Source organism: Aquila chrysaetos, chromosome 2 (assembly GCF_900496995.4).
Source record: "Aquila chrysaetos chrysaetos chromosome 2, bAquChr1.4, whole genome shotgun sequence".
NCBI lineage: Eukaryota > Metazoa > Chordata > Aves > Accipitriformes > Accipitridae > Aquila > Aquila chrysaetos.
In genome coordinates this window covers 60,691,384-60,712,260 of record NC_044005.1, presented here as the reverse complement: position 1 = coordinate 60,712,260, position 20,877 = coordinate 60,691,384, and the positions used below count along the sequence as shown (strand labels likewise).

Genomic DNA, 20,877 nt, shown 5'->3' with positions numbered 1-20,877 from the left:
GTGGCCGACGTGCATAACGCAGACTACTAGGGCTGCAAGGAAATACAAATAACAGCTAACTGTAGGATGTGTCTTCGATTCAGCGAAGGCCAGGAAATAAAGAGCATCCATTTATTTAACCGCCGCGGGCAGGGACAGCACAGCCGTAGGGCGGCCGTGTGCGGGGCTGGGTTTGCCGTCCTGGCTGCCTGCGTCCACCCAGGTCAGGAACGCTCCTCTGCCCCGCTCGGGACTGGAACGGCAGCCAGAGGACCGAGCACCCGTCCACAGCCCACGGCCGCTGCAATGGCAAAGGAGTCTCTCGAGTGCTGGGTATTTGTGTTACGTGGAGGTGCGCCCTGACCGAAATACAAATAACGGGCAGGGCTCCGGGTTCGAGGCACTGGTTCGGACACTAAACTGATGCAATAGGCTGAAAATTACTGAATCTGTCCAGAGCAAAACGAAGATCTCACAACTACTTTGAAAAGTGCTACGTATTCACTCTCCCAGAAGGATTTCTCAGATGCTGAACCGCCGTCTCTGCTGAAATCTCTCTTATTTCCCAAACCCTCTCCTTATTTCAGGCGTTACATCCATATGGTACCTTTAAACCCAACAAACCCTAAATTTCTTTGCAAACAGAACTATCACCAAAATGGAAAAAGATACAGTTTAAATATGTGCCTAGACTAGAGGTGGTGACACTAGAAGAACTGCAGTTAGCATCATGCCATATGCAAAACTTCAGTATCTAAAAATGATGACCACACACTTTTATAATAGGCTCAGTACTGCCTGTAGGTCTAGCATGGTATCCAGGGGTGTAATGACCCAGCAGAGAGTGGGAATAATCAGAGTGATTATAACCTAACGTTGAGTCTACGTAACTTTAATCGATCATGTTGCATCTGTACCTGGATTCTGACCATGACTGTAGTGGTAACACGCCTTCCACAAGGCAAGATACGCAGCCTGAAAAGAAAGAGCTTTAGGTTTTTGGATTAAGTGGAGAAACGGTTTTGAATGGATCAGCCAAGACAGCAATAACTGCCATGAGGCTTTATGTAGCTTGTGCAGAAAATGTTTCTCAGTCACTTATGGTGAATTGTCAGATGTAAGAGCAGACAAATTGAGCAGATTGTGAAAATAATCCTAGTATAGCTTCCAACAACAGAAGTTAAACTTTTTTGTTGCTAAGAAATGTGAAATTACAAAAAACAGTAACACTGGTTGCTGCAGAACCAACAAAAGCATAAAATATCGTTAGCTGCAATCATTCATTATATATCATCTGATTAAAAGAACTTGCTAAGCAGCATTTTCCAAGACTTGCCCTTAGATAAAATGACACGTTTTGACAGAAAAGGTCTTCTGTATTGACACGTATATAGTGAAACTCTTTGCAAATTGAGAAAGCAGTTTTAAAAACTTTGCTGAAAAGAGCATATTTTTCACGCTGTTCACTAGAGACTCAAATGGTATTAAAACACTTCCAAATGTTTTTCATTATCTGAAAGAGGACTAATCAGTTGTTTGTCTGAGTGTTTTCAATATGGTAATGAAGCAATGTTAGGCATTTTTTGGGGAAAAAAAAAAAAAAAACAACACCCCCAAAACTAGATTACAACCAAATTATTTGAATTTCAATACTAACCTTATTTGGAGATGCCAATATTAACTTTAGGAGATGCTACTTTCTAAAAATTTAATGAAAAATGAGAATGAATGATTGCTGCCAGCTAACTGTTGAAATCATATATATTGCATACATCCACAACAGATGATCATTTAATCTTCATTTAATCTTGAGGGTTATGCATAGCTTTCAATCATTCAGGGGGTTTAATCATCTCTCCAAATGTCAGAATTACCAACCTTTGTCAAACTTCAATTCATGGGAACGATAAGGCATGCCCTCACATGACAGTTTATCTCTATACCCTAAAGTTGAAAGATCTTAAAATGTTTTCCAGCTAATAGAAGTTATTTTTGTCCAGTAGTTAAGAATTGCTCAATTGCAATTTTAAAATTCCTTAAGGATGAGAAAGACAGTGATGAAGGAAAGATGTTTTCAGTGACTGAATACTCCTTATCTTCATCTCATGCTGTGCTAAAAGTTTCACTGCTCAAATTTTAAAGCTATCTAATCTTTTATGTGCTAAAGCATATAAAATCATGCATTATTAGAAGTACGAATTACAAGAAAAGTTCATTTATTTGGTGTTATATATAACCTTTATCTAAAATGCATTATATGGTTAAAAATTTTTCATCTAGTAATATTCATTAAGTCTCAAACTTTTCTTTCAGAGAACAAAATTGCTTCAACCTGATTGAGATACTTTATCTGGGGAAAAAAGAGTGAATTTTTTACAAAGTCTATAAGGATCAGTGAATGTTTTGATGCTTGACAGTGAATTGGATGTGAATCCTAGGTATAAAGGAAGTTCTTTACTGGGAGATCCATTCAAGTGGGTGTACAGGCCTCAGAACTCTCACACTGGAAAACAGTCACATATTCTTTCTTCAGAAATGCGCATTTTTCTATTTCTTAGAACTTGTGGAATGTGTTATATTCATTTCACTGTTGCATCTGAGGCATGTATGAATATTTTCTTTGTATACACATAGTTGGAAAGATTGCAGAAATCTATTAAAGGCAAATTCCACTTAAGGTTGAGCTTCCAATTTAAAGTGATTTTAAATGTAGAAGTAGGAGTTTTACCAATTGATTTTTTTAGGATGTGCTTAAATGTACTAAAATGATGCTTATCAGTTTACCAATAAACTGAAGCTTACCAGAGTGGAATGCCACACTTGAGAGCAGTGGAAATTGCCACCCTGGAGAAAATCAAATGATACTTGAAAGGCAAAATAGCGTTTCCCTGAAATGTCACTTAAAATAGTGTTCCTAATTCCTACCCAAAAAGGTGGCCAACCTGCCCAAGAATGATGCTTTCAGGACAAATGATTTGTTCTACAATGAAAACACAGTGTGAGTCTGCACCCATGCTTTTAGTTTAGTCCTAGGACTTGGGGCTTGGTTTTTGTGTTCAAGTGTCACTAAATCTTTCTCCCTGCCCCTCCGCTGCTAGATTAATTATTTTCTGTGCAAGGGCCCTTCTTTCAAAGTCCTCCATTATTCTGTTTTGACCATACTGGGGAACTTATCCAAGTCAACAAAAAGGCAGCCTTTATCACAGAAAGGCTGTTCATGAAGTGGATGGTTTCATACATTACTGGGGGAGAATTGCCTTAACATCGCCTATTCACGCTGATGTGCCAGGTGCATCCACTTACATGGCTCAAAACGCTGCTACCACCACATCCTCCGCTGCCAAGACCATTATGTGCTCCGAGTGATGGAGCAAGAGGCAGGACTTAGATCTTCTCTGTTGGGAGGTGGAGGGAGAGAGACCAATCTTTGTGTCTCAAAAGAAAAAAAAAAAATCTGCTGCTTTTAACTCTCTGCGGCTCCGCGACTGCGAGAGCTTCGGAAGAAGACGGGGAGGAAAATAGCATGAGTTTAGAGCAAGACTCTGCTCTGCATCACTGCCCCGAGATACTGTAAAGAGGACAAAGGGAAACTGGGATATAAATAGAGAATGACATTTTCCTTGCATTGTCCACAATGAATACATTTGTACATGAACAAAATCGTTGGAACGAGACAACGTGCATGCCTGATGTTGAAGAAAAGCCTGTTTGTGCTTAGTACATTGGAGACATTGTTCGAAAATAGTTCATCCTTTTGTAAATATTGCCTCGGCATTGGTGCCAGGGTCACTGTTGCTTTGCACTATCAGCTGAGTAAGTATCAGTCATGCACGTGCTGCTGGGAGAAATTTTAATATGGGCACCAGATTTAAAAGGAGAAAATTATCCTCCTAAGGACTGCCCCGTTCATTTGTAGTTAATACTCCCTGCTTTCCTCTTCTTGTTGTTTCTTCCAAACTTACCCTGTTTTCTTGTGCCTAGAGGGTGTTTCATACGTGTCACCAGGAAATAAAACTTGCCCCATCGCTCAGGTGGTGCTAGTATGCGTATAGAAAGCAGATGTCCTTTTCAGACAAAACCCTGGTTGGTGGAAATCTTGCTCTTGTTTTTCATCTGCAGTGATACAGCTACAGCAGGTCTAGGCTACGCTCCCTCCTCGTGCAAAGAGGCTGATGTCAGCTGAGCGGCGCCGAGCTGGAGATCTTGGCTCTTCGGTTTGTTTGCTTGTTTTCTGGAAAGACATTTAGGTGGAAACATTTCCTTTTTTTTTCTCCACAAGTTTTGAAAATCCAGCAAAACAAATACTTGTATCACATGCAAACCAAAATCTATGAAATGAATAAAATATGTTCTGCAGCCAGTGAAAGCCTCCTTGTATCCCTGAGCAGAAGGCAAATCTGATGAACAAGATAGTTTTGTATTCTTCCCCATACCCAGCTTTTTTGGCATGAAATATAGAAAAAAATCAGAGTTCATTAACATACTGAGATAATGGACCACAACTTGTCTTTAAGTATGCTTGTGCAGCTCCACTGTTATTAGTGAGAAAGAACGGGTGCAAATGAGACAGAATTTAAACATCACATGAAAAAAAACTGTTCCTGTGATGCATCACATCAAAACACTTGCAATCCCAACAAATCGTGCAGCCTCCCTTTAGTCAATGGGACAAAATGGCCTTTCTGGAGCACAGCTCCCGCGACATACTTCATATCCCTCGTTCCAACTGAGATGACCTGGTACTTACTTCTCTTTCACAAATATAAGGTGAGTTCAGAGAAGAAGAGGTGTGCGCTGTGGATGTTTAAAGATGGGTGAGGTCAATCCAAAATTTTTTGTTAACGGATCTGTACGAACAGCTTTTAGCAGTAGCTATAGACTTAGATGAATACTTAAATGAAATTGAGAGTAATACTAAGAGGAGAATGGTTGCTCCAAACAAGGATGTGTCTGTTGGGATTTCCAACAGACTGTGGTTAGTCTGGGAGGCAATTCTTACTGCTAGGCTATTCACTTAAAAAACATTTAACCAATGTGTTGGGTTTGGCAATCCAGGAATCGTGCAAGTGTGGGGGAGTGCGAAAGATGGCAAAGTTAGTCCAGTCCCTGTCTGTGCCAGCTGAGACCTGGTTTCAGAGAAGGTCATTGGAAATGGAAAGGTTTTAGCTGAATAGTCTTTGAGTGACCCCCAGCAGATGAATCCTGCTTCTAGGTGGCCTTGGCCTCTTCTTAAATCCTGGCTATCCATACCCAGTGGGGCTGGTTTAACTCTACTACAAAATAGAATTTTATATAATTTGAGTCAAATAATATTATCATTTTTCATATTTCCTTGTCACCCAAAAAGCAAAGTCAACACACTTACATGTGCAACTTATATTAAAATTGCATATATTTTCTCTCATTTTGGATATGCCATGCTGCCCTCATTTTCCTGCCTGATTAGGAATGGGCTTTTATTTCCTGAAAACCTCCTGCTCCAGGAAGGAAATGAATATATTTGTAATCTGAGGATACTGTTCCCCATCAAGATAAACCGCAGTCTGAAACTACAGAAATTGCAGAAGCCTCCAGCATTTCACGCTAGCAGGCAAATACAGTTATCCCTATGATACAGACAAATAAATCAGGGGAAAGTGAACTACTGACTTGCCCAAAAAACAGTCAATGGAAGAGCTGAAAATTATACCTTTAAAAATGCTATGATGTTCAGGCAATTTTGAAAACGTTTCTCTGCCCTAAAGAAGGTATAGTTCAAGTTCAAACAAGATGCGGTAGGAGCTATTGTACCAGGCTTATGCAGCGTCTGAGGATAACGATGCCACACGTCCTGAAGATTACTATACTCTGCCACTCTCTGCTTTTATCTCTATGGCCGTGCCCCAAGGTTAAAGAGTGGCACCCTTCAAATCAGGCCTCCAGATCTTGCAGTTGGCAGTGGGAGTTTCGTTAAGCTCCCCGACAGAAAGGGGCCATCGTGAGTATTTTGCTTTCAGCTTGCATCGCACCCAGTCTGAAGTTAAGTCGTGTCGCGCTCACCCACCTTCACCCGGCCACAAGGGCCAGGCGCTCGGTCTGCTCCCGCTCGGTGGGACGGGGCTCAGGGGACACGAGTCCTGCCCTGCTGCTGGCCTGCTGGGTGACAGCGGGCAACTCCTCCGAGAGCCCTCTGGAAGGAAACGGACCGTGGCATAGGTAGGCACCGCAGGAATCCCAGTTTCTTAGGAGGTCCATACGCTTCAGTTCAACAACTGCTTTTGAGCATTTGTGCTCTGCCTCGGGTTTACGGCACAGAAGGTGCGCTCTTCTGGGTATCCGCTGCTCGAATAGACTTGTCGTATTACCACCTTGATTGCAGTTGCTTAACTGATTCCTTCTATTTTTTGCCATGTTATTACGATAATAAAGGTTTCGCGTTCTGCTGTCTCCTAAAAAAAAGTAAAATAATCTATAGGTCAAGGATGAATGTCCAAAGGCTGTAGTAATTAATAAATGGAAAATCTACTTCATATTTGATAATAATGATTTACTAGAAATCAGTCCCTCATATGTCACTTCAGGCTTTCCTGATAAACACCTTATTGCAGTCAATGTTTATGTCTTCTAACTCAGGTCTACCATTCAGGAGCTATTTGGAGTTTGTGAAATATTAGATAATTGTCTGCAAAACTGTTGCACCTATTTTTTTTCCAGAAGCCATGCCATAACCCCCCTAAAACTAAAACATATGTATGCTTTCACATATGTAAGAATCAACTAACAACGGTAATAAATATAGAATTGAAAAAAAAAAGGCAGACCACTAAAATACATAATTCAGTCTTTTTTTTTTTTTTTTTTAATTACTCAAACCCTTTGTGGTTACACTGCACAAGGTGATAAATGGATTTTTTTTTTTTTTTCTAAATTGGTTATGTAGTTTTCTGAACTAAAATGTTGAGAAGACTGCTCAAAGCTAACGACACTACCCAAACAGTTTTCGTTTGAGCTTTGAACACCTTGGGCCCTCATTTCAGTGTAGTTCTCTGCACATTTTCCAGCACTGCAGTGGGGCCGGGATTCCATCCTTCCTGTTTCAATAGTTCAAAAAGAATAAGAAAATCTAGGGGTCAAAGGAAAACAGAATGCTTTTGTAGTAAAATTAGGTTGATTAGAAATGTGAATTTAAATGAGAACTAAAATCCATTTCTGTATCATACGCTGCTGTGATTGGCTTTCATATATGGTAGAACTCAGCAGACTTTTTTAGTAAAATTTGTAAATTTTACTCCAAAAAACTGGAGTAAAAATGTTCCTCCAGCCCAGCAGAAAACAGAAGATCAAAAAGTTGCCATTGTAGAAGTATGGATTGATTACTCAAAGAAATAGAGGACTGAGTAGTCAAGGAGACAGTATACTAACCCTAAGTAGGTATAGCTTTCTTCTGTAGTTGGGCTCTGCAATAGCTATAGAGCCTTGACCTTGTGCCATATTTCTGGTAAGTAGAAAGGAAGTTCGTCCATATCTTCACAGGACAGAATGCTAACAAAAACACTGCAATACAATGGAGTTATTTCAAAATACAGTTTTTCCTCAGTATTGGGTGGTTTCTTGATAGACCATAAAGAGGGAGTTAAATATATTCAAGAGAAAGCACTGCCAACACAGGAACATTCTACCTTATGCCTTGGGAGTGATTTAAAGTAAGCAATTTTATTAATAGGACTCTAGCAGTGACCTATACTACAAGGTTTTACCACTGCCTTTAGATGACAATCTGACATCATAAACACAATATATTATTAATTATAATTTGCTTTTATCATCCAGGTGTCCCACTTCAGACCAGGGACCTTTCCTCTAGGCATTGCAAAAATTCATTAGAAATGTGTCTGGAGAGATTAAAATGAGTATCTGGCTACATCTTGGCCTTGATTGCAAAAGAGCACACTGTCAAGCATCTTAATAACATATTTACTGATGTTCAATTAGATGCTAGAGGACAAAATTGATCACCACGCTTAAAAATATTTGCTGCTGCCTTACAGTGGTGAAAAGTGTTACCATCCATCATGCATATGGCAGACCCGTTGGCTGAACACCAGTTCAGCAATCACTCTCCGTGCCTTGCGGAGGAGCTGGTAAGTGCATCCAGCCCTGCTTCCTCCTCACCTTCAGTTTTCCACACGTACCTGAGCAACACGGACTGGGAATGCCATGGGAGACGGAGAACAAAAGCCCTTCCAAAAAAATCCCCCCTCCCTGTGCATCTTTGGATAACGAACACAACACTTTTTAACCAGTTCCCACAAGACACGCTCCATTCTTGTCCTGAACAGCTTTCTGCACGTGCTTATGTTTCACGTTTCCTGAGCACAAGTGACCCGAATCACGAATGATGCCACAGATGCGATTTGGTCGGGAAAGCAGATACTGGAAATCCTGCATAGGCACTTGCTATACCCTACACCTGCGTTTGCTTCTTTTCCAGCTGCATCACTCCAGTGCCCCACAGGGTCATCCCGCGACCTTCGCAGACCCTCATGTCTGTCTTGGAGAGTCTAACTCGTAAGCTCCCATCTGTAGTTGAAACTCCTACTAGTTCCTTAGCGTGCAGACATGGGTTTTAATTACATTTTTACCTGCTTTTATTAACGGAGTGGACACAGCCGTTCACTGTAACAACCTAGTCCTCTTCCGTACCGAGAGCGACTCCCAGCTCTTGCCTTGTTAGCAGATTTCACCAGTAGAGTTGATACATGGGTTGCGTCGTTGGTACAGGGTCATTAATGAGCATCTTAAATAACCCCGATCTCTGAGGTACTCCCAGTTGCCTCATATAGAAAACCATGTCAACAGTCTGCCGTCACATCTCTTTTGCCCAGCGTTTTGTGTGTTACAACCCTGGCCACAATGCTCTCTCCTGCTTACTAATGATTTTTAGCGCGGCATTGTAACAACTGCTTTACCATTATTAATAGATTTGATCTAAGAGGATAAAAGAGAAGAAGAGAGGTGCAAATAAGGGTCGAAGTATAATCACACTATTCTACATACTCACCTTCATCACTCCTTGGTATGTTTCCAGCGGTGCCACGGCTACCCTCTTATGCTGTTTCTTTTCCTCTTGGCCTTTCTGAAGGTGGGGGAGAAGCCTGTGAAGCAAACTGTTGTCTTCTTTTAGTACAGTGGGTTTTGTTTGTTTGTCTGATATTGGCTTTCTGGCTTTGATTTTGCAATGTTTTTTAAACACACACGTTGCTATGCATTTATGTTAAAGGCAGCCAGGCCAAAGAAACACATGCAAGGCTTGGAAAGTGGAAGAAAAGTTTTACACAGCACCATAATCATGGTGGGGGTTTTTTATTTTGTTCCCTGTCCCTTTCTTTGTAATTCCTAACACTTTGCTTGCTTTTTGATCCACTGCCAAGCAGCACATTGATGTTTTCGTGGAAGCATCTATTACAGCCCCACGACGCTGCTCCGGAAGGGTAACAGCCAGCTGAGACCCCCTCATCTCCCCTTGTGTGTCACAGTGCAGTTATCTACACCGAGGTTCATCTGCTGTTTTGTTCCTCAGTCACTCAGCTTCACGGTGTCTTCCCTCGTCCTGTCTCTGTGTTGACAGTAATCTCCGCAACTTTTATTCATGCCCCTTCCCAGAACATTTCTGAGCACGCTGTATAAAGCCAGTGGAGGGGCTCTGCTCTTTGTCTCCCATCACCATGAAAAGTGAGCGTTCATTTCTGTCCTTTGCTTTCTCTCTTCTCATGTGTTACTTGTCCACGTGAGAAGCTGCCTCTTTGCCCATGCAGCTTAATTTCTTTGAGAGCCTTTGGTAAAAGATGTCTGTCGTGGTTTCACCCCAGTCAGCAACTAAGCACCACGCAGCCGCTCGCTCACTCCTCCCCCCACCCAGCAGGATGGGGGAGAGAATCGGAAAAAGAAGTAAAACACGTAGGCTGAGATAAAGACAGTTTAATAGGACAGACAAGGAAGAAAATAATAATGATAATGATAATGATAATAATAAAAGAATTAAAATATACAAAACAAGTGATGCACAATGCAGTTGCTCACCACCCGCTGACTGATGCCCAGGTAGTTCCCGAGCAGTGATCCCTCCCAGGCCCACTCCCCCCAGTTTATATACTGGGCATGACGTCACATGGTATGGAATACCCCTTTGGCCAGTTTGGGTCAGCTGCCCTGGCTGTGTCCCCTCCCAACTTCTTGTGCCCCTCCAGCCTTCTTGCTGTCTGGGCATGAGAAGCTGAAAAATCCTTGACTTAGTGTAAACATTACTTAGCAACAACTGAAAACATCAGTGCGTTATCAACATTCTTCTCATACTGAACCCAAAACACAGCACTATACCAGCCACTAGAAAGAAAATTAACTCTAACCCAGCTGAGAGCAGGACAATGTCAAATGTCTTTTTTAAATTGTTTGTAGGGGTGTCGACCAGACCTCCTCTCCCTGTACAGGGGGACTTGCAAGGCATCGCTTCCCTTCACAAAAGCTGCCTGTTTCATTCCCTAAGTCACACTTACTTACCCATTTGTTCGCTAATTCTTTTCTTTAACTAGTTCACCTGGCCTGGTCATCAGGCCTAATGGTCTGTAGTTACCTGTGTCTTTCTCTAGAGCCATTGCTAAAACTTAGTGTCATGTGAACCAGTGAGCTTTTCCTTGAACTCATTTTTTGATACAGTTAATGGCATTTTTACATATATAGCCTGCCAGATAGAAGTTCTTTTCTGTTTTCTTCATTTGGGTGTAACCTCAGGTTTTTAAAGGATGCCTTTTAATGTATAGCAACCTTAACCAAGTTGTTTAGCTATGTTCACTTTCTCCTTAAGACTTTATGAAACCTCCAAGATATGACCAGCCCTTGGCTGGACTAGAAGTGAAGTGTGAAAGTCTTGGAGCAGTAAACTGCAGGATTTAGAGGCTCTTATGTCTATGGTCTTCTCAGCTACATGCTAAAGACTCCAAGAAAATCCATGTTTAACCACCATCTCTGTGAGTGACCTTCTCCATGAATCCTTTAGATGGAGATTAAATAGCAAAAAAAATTAGTTTCATTCTGGCTTTCTTAATTTCTAGGTGGGAAAATTTGTACAGATTGGTCCTTGAATCCAAGTAGAAGAGCAGCCACCTCAAACAGGATTTCAGAATTAATCAGAGTTTAAAAAGGGGAAAAATTGGGACCGCCCACCAAGAATTTGGATGCAAAGAAGCATATGATAAAATTGGATAAATAGAAAATAAGAAAAACGCTACAAAGCTTTCCTAAGAATACATTATGGCACACTAGCTGGACATTTAAAAAAACACCAAACCCTACTTTTCTACATCAAGGAAATGAGTTGACCTAATCTGACTGCATTTCAGGAAAACATTTGCTAGTATGCTACTTGGAAAAAAACCCCAAAACCTAAGGAAGACAGCAATTACTAAATTAACTCTTAATATGAATAAAAGCTTGCTAAGTAGTTTTGAAAGGGAAGTCTCAGGCTAGAGGAAAGTTGATAGTGGACATCCTTAAAGAACGATCCCAGACAGATCTTGCTAATTATTTTCACTGACTACCTTAACCTAGGAAAGATCAGCTAATGACACAAGCTGGGGTACTGTGTGCACAAAGAGGGGCTGCAATGTCGTATAACAAAGGGCACAAAAGTAATTTTACATGCTGGGCTTGACTCAATATCCTGGAACTCGGCATACACCAAACCTAGCAAAAGTTCTTCAGTATGGTATTTTCGCTGTAAAGATAAACCACAGTGGTCAAGTTTCTTAGTTGTCCCACAGGCACAGAAGTAAAATATATCAAATAAAATTGCTATATAAAAATGCCACAATAGAAATTTCATACAGCAAGTTCCAAGGGAAGACAAAGAGAAGAAAGAAAAATAGATTTTTGTTTCTTTAATTAGAGATAGTCATAATGTTACTTAACTTCCAGAAACACAACCACTGAAACCCTCCAGATTCTTCTATAAAAAAAATAATTCTTATTTTTACATGTTATTCAAGAGTGCCACACAACTCTTGTACATCCTGCTCTCCCTTCAATCTCACAGGCATAACCTGTGAACTGGAGATTAACCTACAGATCAATAGAAACAATATAGTGTGACACTAAGTCCATCTCTTCTGTTGATCCTGGAAAAATACTTCAGAATTTTGTCTCTTGCGCCCAGAGCTGTCAAATGAAGCCAGTGCAGGACACCGAGTCAGACGTACTGTACAACTTTCTGAAGGCTCACCTGAAATAACACACTACGATGTGCCTGAGGTAACGTAATACTAGAGACAACTCTGTTTCATGAGCCAAGCTAGCTCACCTGTAAAGCCCTGCGCCGTATCATGTGCATGTGCCACCTCACGTCCGTAGTCGTGCAAAGCGTAAAGATTCCTGAACAAATCTGGACACGCCAGAAAATTCACAGGAAGCCTGTAGTTTGGAAGAAACTGATGACACCCTTCTTATAAAAAAGCCTTTTGACACTCTTGTCATGCAATACCAGTACAATAGTGCAAAGGTCAAGGTCATAAACTAGGAATGAGTAAGAAGAAATTTTGCTATCAGCATCCATAAAAAAGGGTAAGTTGGATGTTTTGGTCAGTCCTCGTGGCCTGTGAGATGTTGATAGCAGGCAGTTCTGAATATAAACATTTTAAAAAATCAAAATATTAGTTGCTGTATATCTAGCAGGGATAGGAAAGTATTAATGCCACCACGAGAGGCCCTGGCAACATCTTATCTGGATGTGCCTACTTCTAACCCTGCATGTTAAAAGAGATTTACTGAAAGTGGAAAAGGCGTAAAGGAGGGTTAGAAGAATGGTCAGGGAAAAGCATCCTCCTTTACAACAGGTATGGCATGGCTGTTTTGGCTGAACTGAGGCTGAGCAGGTTTTGGCAGTAACTTAAGAAAGCTCAAGGCATGACAGATTGGAAGGGACTTTACACCAGGAGAGAGAAATGTTCTTTAAACAGAAGTCAAAGACCTCGCAGAACACGAGAGGTTCAGCTGCTCATGATACACATTATCTGAAACCTTCAACCATTCAGAGGAATGGAAAACGAGGAGTGACCTCATGATAAGGGTAGCTTCAAGATGGAGTCTGGTACCTCTGCGATTAAGTTGAACAGTGCAACACGGCTGCCTGCAATAGCTGGGATCAGGCCTGACGGCTGCGGAGGTCTTCTCCAGTCTTGCCTATGTCAAGGTCAGAGCTGACTATGAAAGCTCTGATTTTCAAAATGCATATCAAATTTACACACCTGCCAGTTTATCACCACCTGCTATCTTGTATTCAATAGTGTTACACAAGACTGTGAATTAACATGGAGTGCAATACTCCTAATTATTACAGTTGGGGAACAAATAGGGCTGTGCATATGCAAGTATCTAATTAGTCACATCGTGGTTGCATGTGTGTGGAAATACCCTGTTTGACTATGAAATCGTACTGCCTGCTTTGGCTTATACAATGATGTGTGTTGCTGTGACTCTTGCATAAGGAGAATTAGGCCTTCTGTTTTAATAATACTGCACCATTCCGCTCAATTCTGAGCCCTTAATCTTGCATCACAGTAAAACACTGTAGTAGCAACATATAATTGTATATTTTTCCAATTTTCCATTTTGTAAAATGCTAGTTCCTGACCTCTGCTAAATGTGTACAGTGGCCTACCTTGACACAGTATTAGATTAATCTTAACTGAAGAGAGTCCCAGTGTAGCTGTAATAGTAAAAAGAGTATGACTTTACCTACTCATGAATTTCAGTTTTCGGTCTTCTTTTCTCAGAAGAGCTCTATCGTTTTAGTATGTCACTCGTGTAGTTTCACAAATTCTGTTTGTTTTAGACTGAGATGATCTGGCCTTATTAGCTCCTTCTAACCCTTCCACTTTTGGTGGGGTCCCAAGCGCCTCCTTAGCGGTATTGCAGAAGGAAATCCCCATAAACCGCATAAAGCCCTAACAAAGCTGAGGGCAAAACTGAGCAGATCTCTGCTCTCGCAGGCAGTGTCAATGGCAGCTCTGCAAAGAGAAAGAGAACCACAGCCCACAGGTTTTGCTCACTCTCCACGTCTGAAAGGACACCTTCACCCGGAGCACCTTTTCTGTATTTGCTCGATGTTTAAGGCAGCTTATTGCTGGGATTTTCAGGGCAGAGTGTCGTCACTGTGGCACTTCTGTAATTTACAGATAATGGGCGACGAAACAGAAATGTAGATTGGAGCATTGGGCATGGTATGGGGTCGTGTTCTCTAAGGCTGGTGAGACACTTGCCTTTCTGCTCAATTTGTAGGGGCACCTGCTCGTTTTTGAATTATCACTACTTCATTTAGATGAGCATCAGCAATGGAGAGATAAAAAATTGTTTGTGTGGTTTTAAAATTACCTGGATCTTTTCTCCAGAATATAATCCCTTTTGCTTACATATAACAATTCAGATTCCTCCTAATTAATTCTAGGGTTAATTTTACCTCCTTCCCCCTCTCTCAACACACATTCATGTATATACTTATGTACATGCACATACGCATACCCCATCAAAATTATTTCAGCATAAGTATGAATACCATGAACCAAAAGTTTGGCATCCCTACTACAGTGAAAGTTGACTGCCACCTATGGGTAAGAGTTCATGTTAACATATTTAGATAAAATTTTAATATTATTCTTTGTAATTAATTCAATTTGTAATTACCTAGCAGGACGGAGTTTTGATTCTTTTGCTATATATTTTGTCAACAATAATCACTGCTCATCCTCTGAAAGCTGGGTATTAAAACCAACTCCCTTACGAAGGAGCATCAGCTTTACGAGTAAAAAAAATGGGGTACGACGTTCTTATTTTTCTTTTTGAATAAGAAATACACAGAAGTTCCCTAATTCCCCATGCAAAGAAAAAAGACTCACTGCTACACAGCTAGGTACATCATATTAGATAATGCTGTATTTAATGATCACTATAATTTTAAAGTTTAGCCACCTCAAGGTTTTAATATTTTTCTTACTGTTTTCTTTTACTAAATACATATGAATAGCTTAGCTATGCAGTCTCATGAAAATGTGTATATAAGCAGTATGCCATAGTAATTTTCTATTCAAAATTTTTCATTTTTCAGAGTAAAATGAAAGCTAAGTGGGGGAAGGGAGGCAGTAGAAAAAATGTATGGCTTGATTATGTAAGCCTCGATTTTTCTGATAGTCTATGTAGCATTTACTTAGAAAACTCAAAAGGAAGTACAGACTGAAAAGCCAAACTTATTGTATCAAAAATATTTTTTTCCAATTCAGCTTTCAGGTACTTAAACGCAAACAGGCTGACAATTCTGTGTATCTGACTACCAAAGAGAAAAATGCTAGATTACAGATGCTATAACGTAGTGAGCTGCATTTAAAATGGACATCACTATCTATTTCTCAGAAATACCATAGGTGAAAATAGCTGGTAGTCTAGCAAATTAATGCATATATTTCAGTTTGGGAAAAAAAATCATTTTGCTCCAGTAAACAGAAGCCAATCATAGCCATTCCATTTCCCCCTTTCGGGGCGGGGGAATAGTATTTCTGAAGGAAGAGAGACAGAAAGGAACTTACAAAAGGGAAAATCATATTAAAAGAGATTGCAACTAATACAAACTAAGAATGAGTCCGATACTCATTTTTAAAAATCTCCCTTTTAAAGTAATCTTAGTCCTGGGCCTTCTCATTTATATTCTACTTTATTAAATATGATAATCAGCCTATCTAAAAAAACTGAAATAAATATTACACTAGTGCTTACCTCGTGCATTTTCACTAAGTGTTATTACTAAACTTGTGTTACAAACTTATGAAATACGGTAAAAGCAGTCAGTAAATGCCACTTAAGTATTGGAGGTTATCGTATCAACATTTCACACTTGCTCTCCAACAGCATCGGTACCCTTTATAATCTACGTAATTCAAATGTTTATGGTAAAATCTTTGTGCTTCATAGACAAAAGTGTCTTGTAGCTAACATAACTCTGCTCCACAGTAATATATTTGTGATGCATTTTCCCGCTGACTTCTGAACTGACATATTTTAGACACTGCAAAAATAGCATTCTCCAATTTTGTTTCTTGCATCCACTTTGGCTACCGAATCAAGCTGTCAACTGTCCAGTAACACTTCCCTGTATTTTCAAACCACAGTTTAAACTTAACCCACTTAGTCTCCTTGGATGGAAACTTCATATCAGACAGAAATTACTCCTTATCATGTTTGATGAATCCAGCTTTAAACAAAATACCAGAACTGCATGAACATCTGTGACAAATGACTTCTCAGCCGTTCTGCTCTTTCTTATTTAATCTCCCACTGGAGTACAATTTAGTAGGTATACTATTTTGTAGTGCAGACCTCCTCCCACCAACCTACTGCTTGCAAAAGGAATAAAAAAAAATATTTTCCATGTGTCGTACCAAACCCTGAACATAATATAGTTGAACCTTTTAAAATAATTGAGTAGGAAAAGGGAAATAAACAAATAAGCTAGTACGCCAAATTTACAAGAGCAACAAAAAGGTAAAAAAATGTAAAAATGTGATAGAGGATTGGTAAACTAATACATCTATTAGTAGAATATGAAACAAAACCCTCCTTTCCTGGTGACACATCACTGAGTTACTACACATATACTTCTACAAGTATAAACTGAGAGCAAAATTTTTCTTTATATAGCCAGTATTACAAATTTTGAGATATTCCTATTTCAGTATCTTTAAAACTGAGGCCTTGTTAAAGGACAGAGTTCTTGGAAAGATCTCCATGATATTGGAAAACCCAGACAGGTTTCTCCTGATTTTTTTCCACCAATGATTTCTACGTTTGACAGAGGAAAAAAAAACCACCACAAATCAGGCAGTGCACCTAATTCTCTGAAGTGCTTGTTGTTAATTTTATGCCTTTACGAAAAGACAAGGAAAATTCCATTTCCCAAGTAAAGAAATACAGAACATCGTAACATCATAGCTTTAAAAAATGGTTCTTTCTGTTCTATATAGATGTCTCATCAATTTCACTTCAATGCTGCTTATACTGTATAACAGATTTTACTTTCAATAATAGTACTTAATGCCTATATGGATTTTTTGTTATCTAATAGCTCTGCTACATTGGTAGTGGATTTTTTACTATGCTACGTATTTTTTCAGTACTTGGTTATATGCCTGCATTTTCTAACAGACATTCAAAATATTACTGCATTCTGGTCTGTTCCACTGTGCTTTGACACCGGACAAGTGCATTCAGATACTCATAATATGCTTATAGATGCAACTAAAGAAAAAAAGAGATTACCTTGTGATGTACTGGAATGAATGGGACTTTCTTCTAATGGGGAAAAAACTGCTTGTTCATAATAATTTAGTTTATAGTTGAGAAAAGGGAGCAACGCACCTGGAACTGACTCATTGTAAATTCCAGAAATGGAAGGAGCTTTACAAAAAGTCTGCCGTTACCTTGTTTTTTAAGTAACCATGCAGTGCTGACAGCTATTAACAGTAGCAAAGACTTGCATAACAAGGACTTGAAGGAAGGCTTAGTACTATCCATGCTGGAGTGATTTAAAGAGAATGAAGGCACGTATTTCTTTATGATGCATTATGTAACACCACAGAGAGCTATCTGAGGCATTCAAAAAAATAGGGGACCCACATTTGATCTTATACTTGTTATTTATCACACAAATATTTTATAGTGCTTATAGCTTAAGGCTTATGAAACACCTAACTTAGGAATGTTACCCGGTACAAATGAGCGCGAAATGTTTTAGATGACATATTTTATGTTTTGTAGATCTTTAGGAAAATATAATAGGTCATATAATTCATTTTCTTCAAACTTCTGCAATACATGCAATCTCAGATAAAATAAAATTGTCAAAATCAGTGATAGCTGGACCTTCTGGTTCACATTAGTGTGAAGAGAAAACTGCTGTTGAGCTGACACATTGATAGACTACGAGTTCTGCTGAAGAATAGCTAAAAATGGTGATTCAATCTTGTCGCTACTATGTAAGACGAATAACAGAAGTGGAGATGTTACTCATGATATCATATCTTTCATCAAAACCCTAAAGGGTTCTGGTGCATTGAACACATTCTCTTCCTGAGAGCTTCTGGCTCTAAAAAATACCAGTGTAAGTAAATGAAACTAAATTGGCCTATTAAAAAACCAGGATGAGTTTGTGCCGTAAATTTATTTAAACATGAAAATAAGATCAGATTGTAAAAAGACTATCTTTTAAGGTTTTTTTCCCTCTTCTTTTTTTTTTTTTTTTTTTTTACAATAATGATGCTAGTCTTGCAATGATGAAATGGAGAGCTAGGAGGATTATGAAACACAAGTAGCATGAAGGGCAAATCTGACCGAAAGAGAGGGACAATATTATTCCAATTATTTAAAACTTAGCTGGGTTAGTTCCTTAACTAACTTAATACAGCTACCCTGAAATCAGTAAGGTGAGACAGATTCACCCAAGATGTATCTAGCATGTAAGATAATGCAGACCATCATCTTCTGTTAGGATAGTAAACAAAACACATGTGCAGAGTCATCTTTTCTAAATAGCTCCTTAATCTTTAGATATACAAAAGAGAACTTTTAAAAGAGGCACCTTAAGTACTTCTGCTATTCTACCCCTGGTCTTCTGCTGATCTGAACCTTGCATGGTCATTTATGCTGAAGTGAAATCAGATTTAAACACTGACATCAGTCCCTCGGTGCTTCATACTTCCCTGTGCTGCTGCAAATCACCACGGAAGGCTCAAGATGGAGGGAAAAGGGCCTTGGTGGTGGCTTGTGCCTTCCTCCCACGGACATCACCGAATGCTCCCGGTGCTTCCTTCCGATTCATCCAAGGAGTTCTGCAACAACAGAAGGGAAACAAGGCTTCACAGTCCTCATCCTTCACTGAGAGGGATAACAGGTAAGGAGAAGGAGGAAACAGAAATGGGGGGGGGGGGGGGTGTTCTTATTACAGGCTCCCCTCTCCCAAAGGGAAAGAAACCTTGACACAAACTTTATCACATCACAAAGACATACACAGGCAGGCACCTCAGATTTCTGAAAACACAGCAGTTCTCTTTCAGGGAAGGATAAAGTACTCTCTTGATTTTTATTTTTGCTTTTACCAGGGCCTCTATAGTAAGTATTTGCAGCTTCTCCTACAATAATTAATGTTTCACATTGCACAGGAATTTTTTATCTATCTTCAAAAAAAAAATCTCCCCAGCAAAACTGTGACTTAAGTTTTGTTCTTAATTTGAGGATGAATGGGGAAGAGGGGAAGAAAAGCAGCAAGGCAGAAAGTTCATCGCCTTGCTCTAAAACGTAGGCAGAGCCAGAAACTGAGATTAAATCCAAGAAATGTCTCAACCCCGTTCTGTGTTTTGCCTACAGTTCTTACACGCACATTTGCCTTTTGAGTATGCACACCGACATCTTTAGGATATTCAGGCAACGTATTAACACATTGTGGGTAAGGGGAAGAAACAAATCAGAAATATTTGGAGGGTGTGAAGCAGTAAACAGTAACCACGTAGAAACGTTTCAACCCATGCTATTAGGGCTTGACGGCAGAGTAGATTTAGACATTCTCCTTTCAGGCTCGTAAGCTTGGTAACAAGTGAAACGAGTTAAATTTCAGAGTTTGGAACGTAACTGATTTTTGTTTGTTCCACGATGCTACGCAGCTCTTAAATGCAAGAGCTCCCACCGATGAGAAGTCTGGTTTCAGGACAGGCCCCGCAGCGAGAGGCTGCGGCATGGCAGGGGGAGACCCAGGCAGTTCTGGCGGGGCAGCGCCTGGCGATGCACGACCCAGCAGGTACCCAACCCGCCTTACGTAAGGATTTCATTTTCCTCAAGACTACATCTCGCCGCGCCGCACAAGGCGAAGGAGAAGAAGCTATTGCATCTCCCCGTGCAGCGCCAGGCCCAATATCCGCATCCTCCTATTTTTTTTTTTTTAATTTTTTTTTTTTTTTTTTTTTTCCTCCAAACAGCACATCTACACAGTGGCGTTTACCTATTCGCTCGAGCCGTGGCTGCCATGCCACCTATCTGGGCGGCCGGCTGCAGAGCCTACGTTCACCGGAGCGTTGCCGAAGAGGAGACCCCCCCCGTCCCTCCTCGGCGCCGGGCGAGGGGCGCGCTGCGGGCCGGCTCCTGGCGAGCAGTTCTCCCTCGGCGGCGGCGGCGGCGGCGGCTCCGCTCTGCGGCCAGCGGCGGGCAGCGTCCATTGCAGCTCGGCGGGGAGCCTCCCCGCCCGGTGCAAACATCCACGGGCTCCGGCAGCCTGCGGGGGTACCCAGCCCCTCTCCGTCTCCTTCCCTCCCCTCTCCTAACACCGCTGCCAGGTGCGGTTATTTCTCATCCCGTCCTCTTCCCACAAATCCGCCGCCTAAGCCCCAGCAGCCTGGCTAGCCCCCGAGTCACCGCTGACAGCTGCATCTCTCCCTCTCTTCCTAAGCCTTCCCCGAGGAAGCAGGGCGGCGGAGCTGCTCTCCGCCCGACGCTCGTCCTGCGTCTCACCGCCCCCAGGACGCCACGGCCGGAGCCCTTAAAACAAAGGCGAAAACTGCCCCTTTCCACGCTCCCTTCCCTCCCCGCGCCGGCACCGCCGCGTTAGGCGCCTGGCTACAGGAGCTCGCCTAGCAGGGGTAAGAAACAAGAGGGGAGGGGGGGGGTAAGGAAAGAAAACCCACGCACCCAGCCCCACGGCTGATCCCCGTCCCTGGACGGCGGCGGCGGCGGGGCGCAGCCCAGCGCACCTGACAGCCCGCCGCGCCGCTCCGCGCCGCGCTGTATTTCCCTCCCTTAGCGACAGGGGAGGCGCGCGGCGGCGGCGGCCCCGCCATTGGC

At 41.2% G+C, this 20,877-nt stretch overlaps 1 long non-coding RNA gene across 5 annotated transcripts; it reads right to left on the bottom strand.

Annotated features, from left to right (window-relative positions):
- Positions 1 to 850: 850 nt before the first annotated feature.
- LOC115334384 lies at positions 851 to 20,828 on the bottom strand. Of its 5 annotated transcripts, none has more exons than XR_005931312.1 (5): positions 20,042 to 20,716; positions 12,311 to 18,878; positions 9,020 to 9,125; positions 5,669 to 6,407; positions 851 to 4,210 (listed from the first exon to the last, which is right to left on the bottom strand). It is a non-coding gene; the product is annotated as an uncharacterized LOC115334384 (long non-coding RNA). The 5 variants fall into 5 exon arrangements; XR_005931311.1 differs by having other exon boundaries at positions 6,023 to 6,407; XR_005931313.1 differs by lacking the exons at positions 851 to 4,210; positions 5,669 to 6,407; positions 9,020 to 9,125 and having other exon boundaries at positions 10,402 to 12,420; positions 13,744 to 18,878.
- Between the last annotated feature and the right edge of the window lie 49 nt (positions 20,829 to 20,877).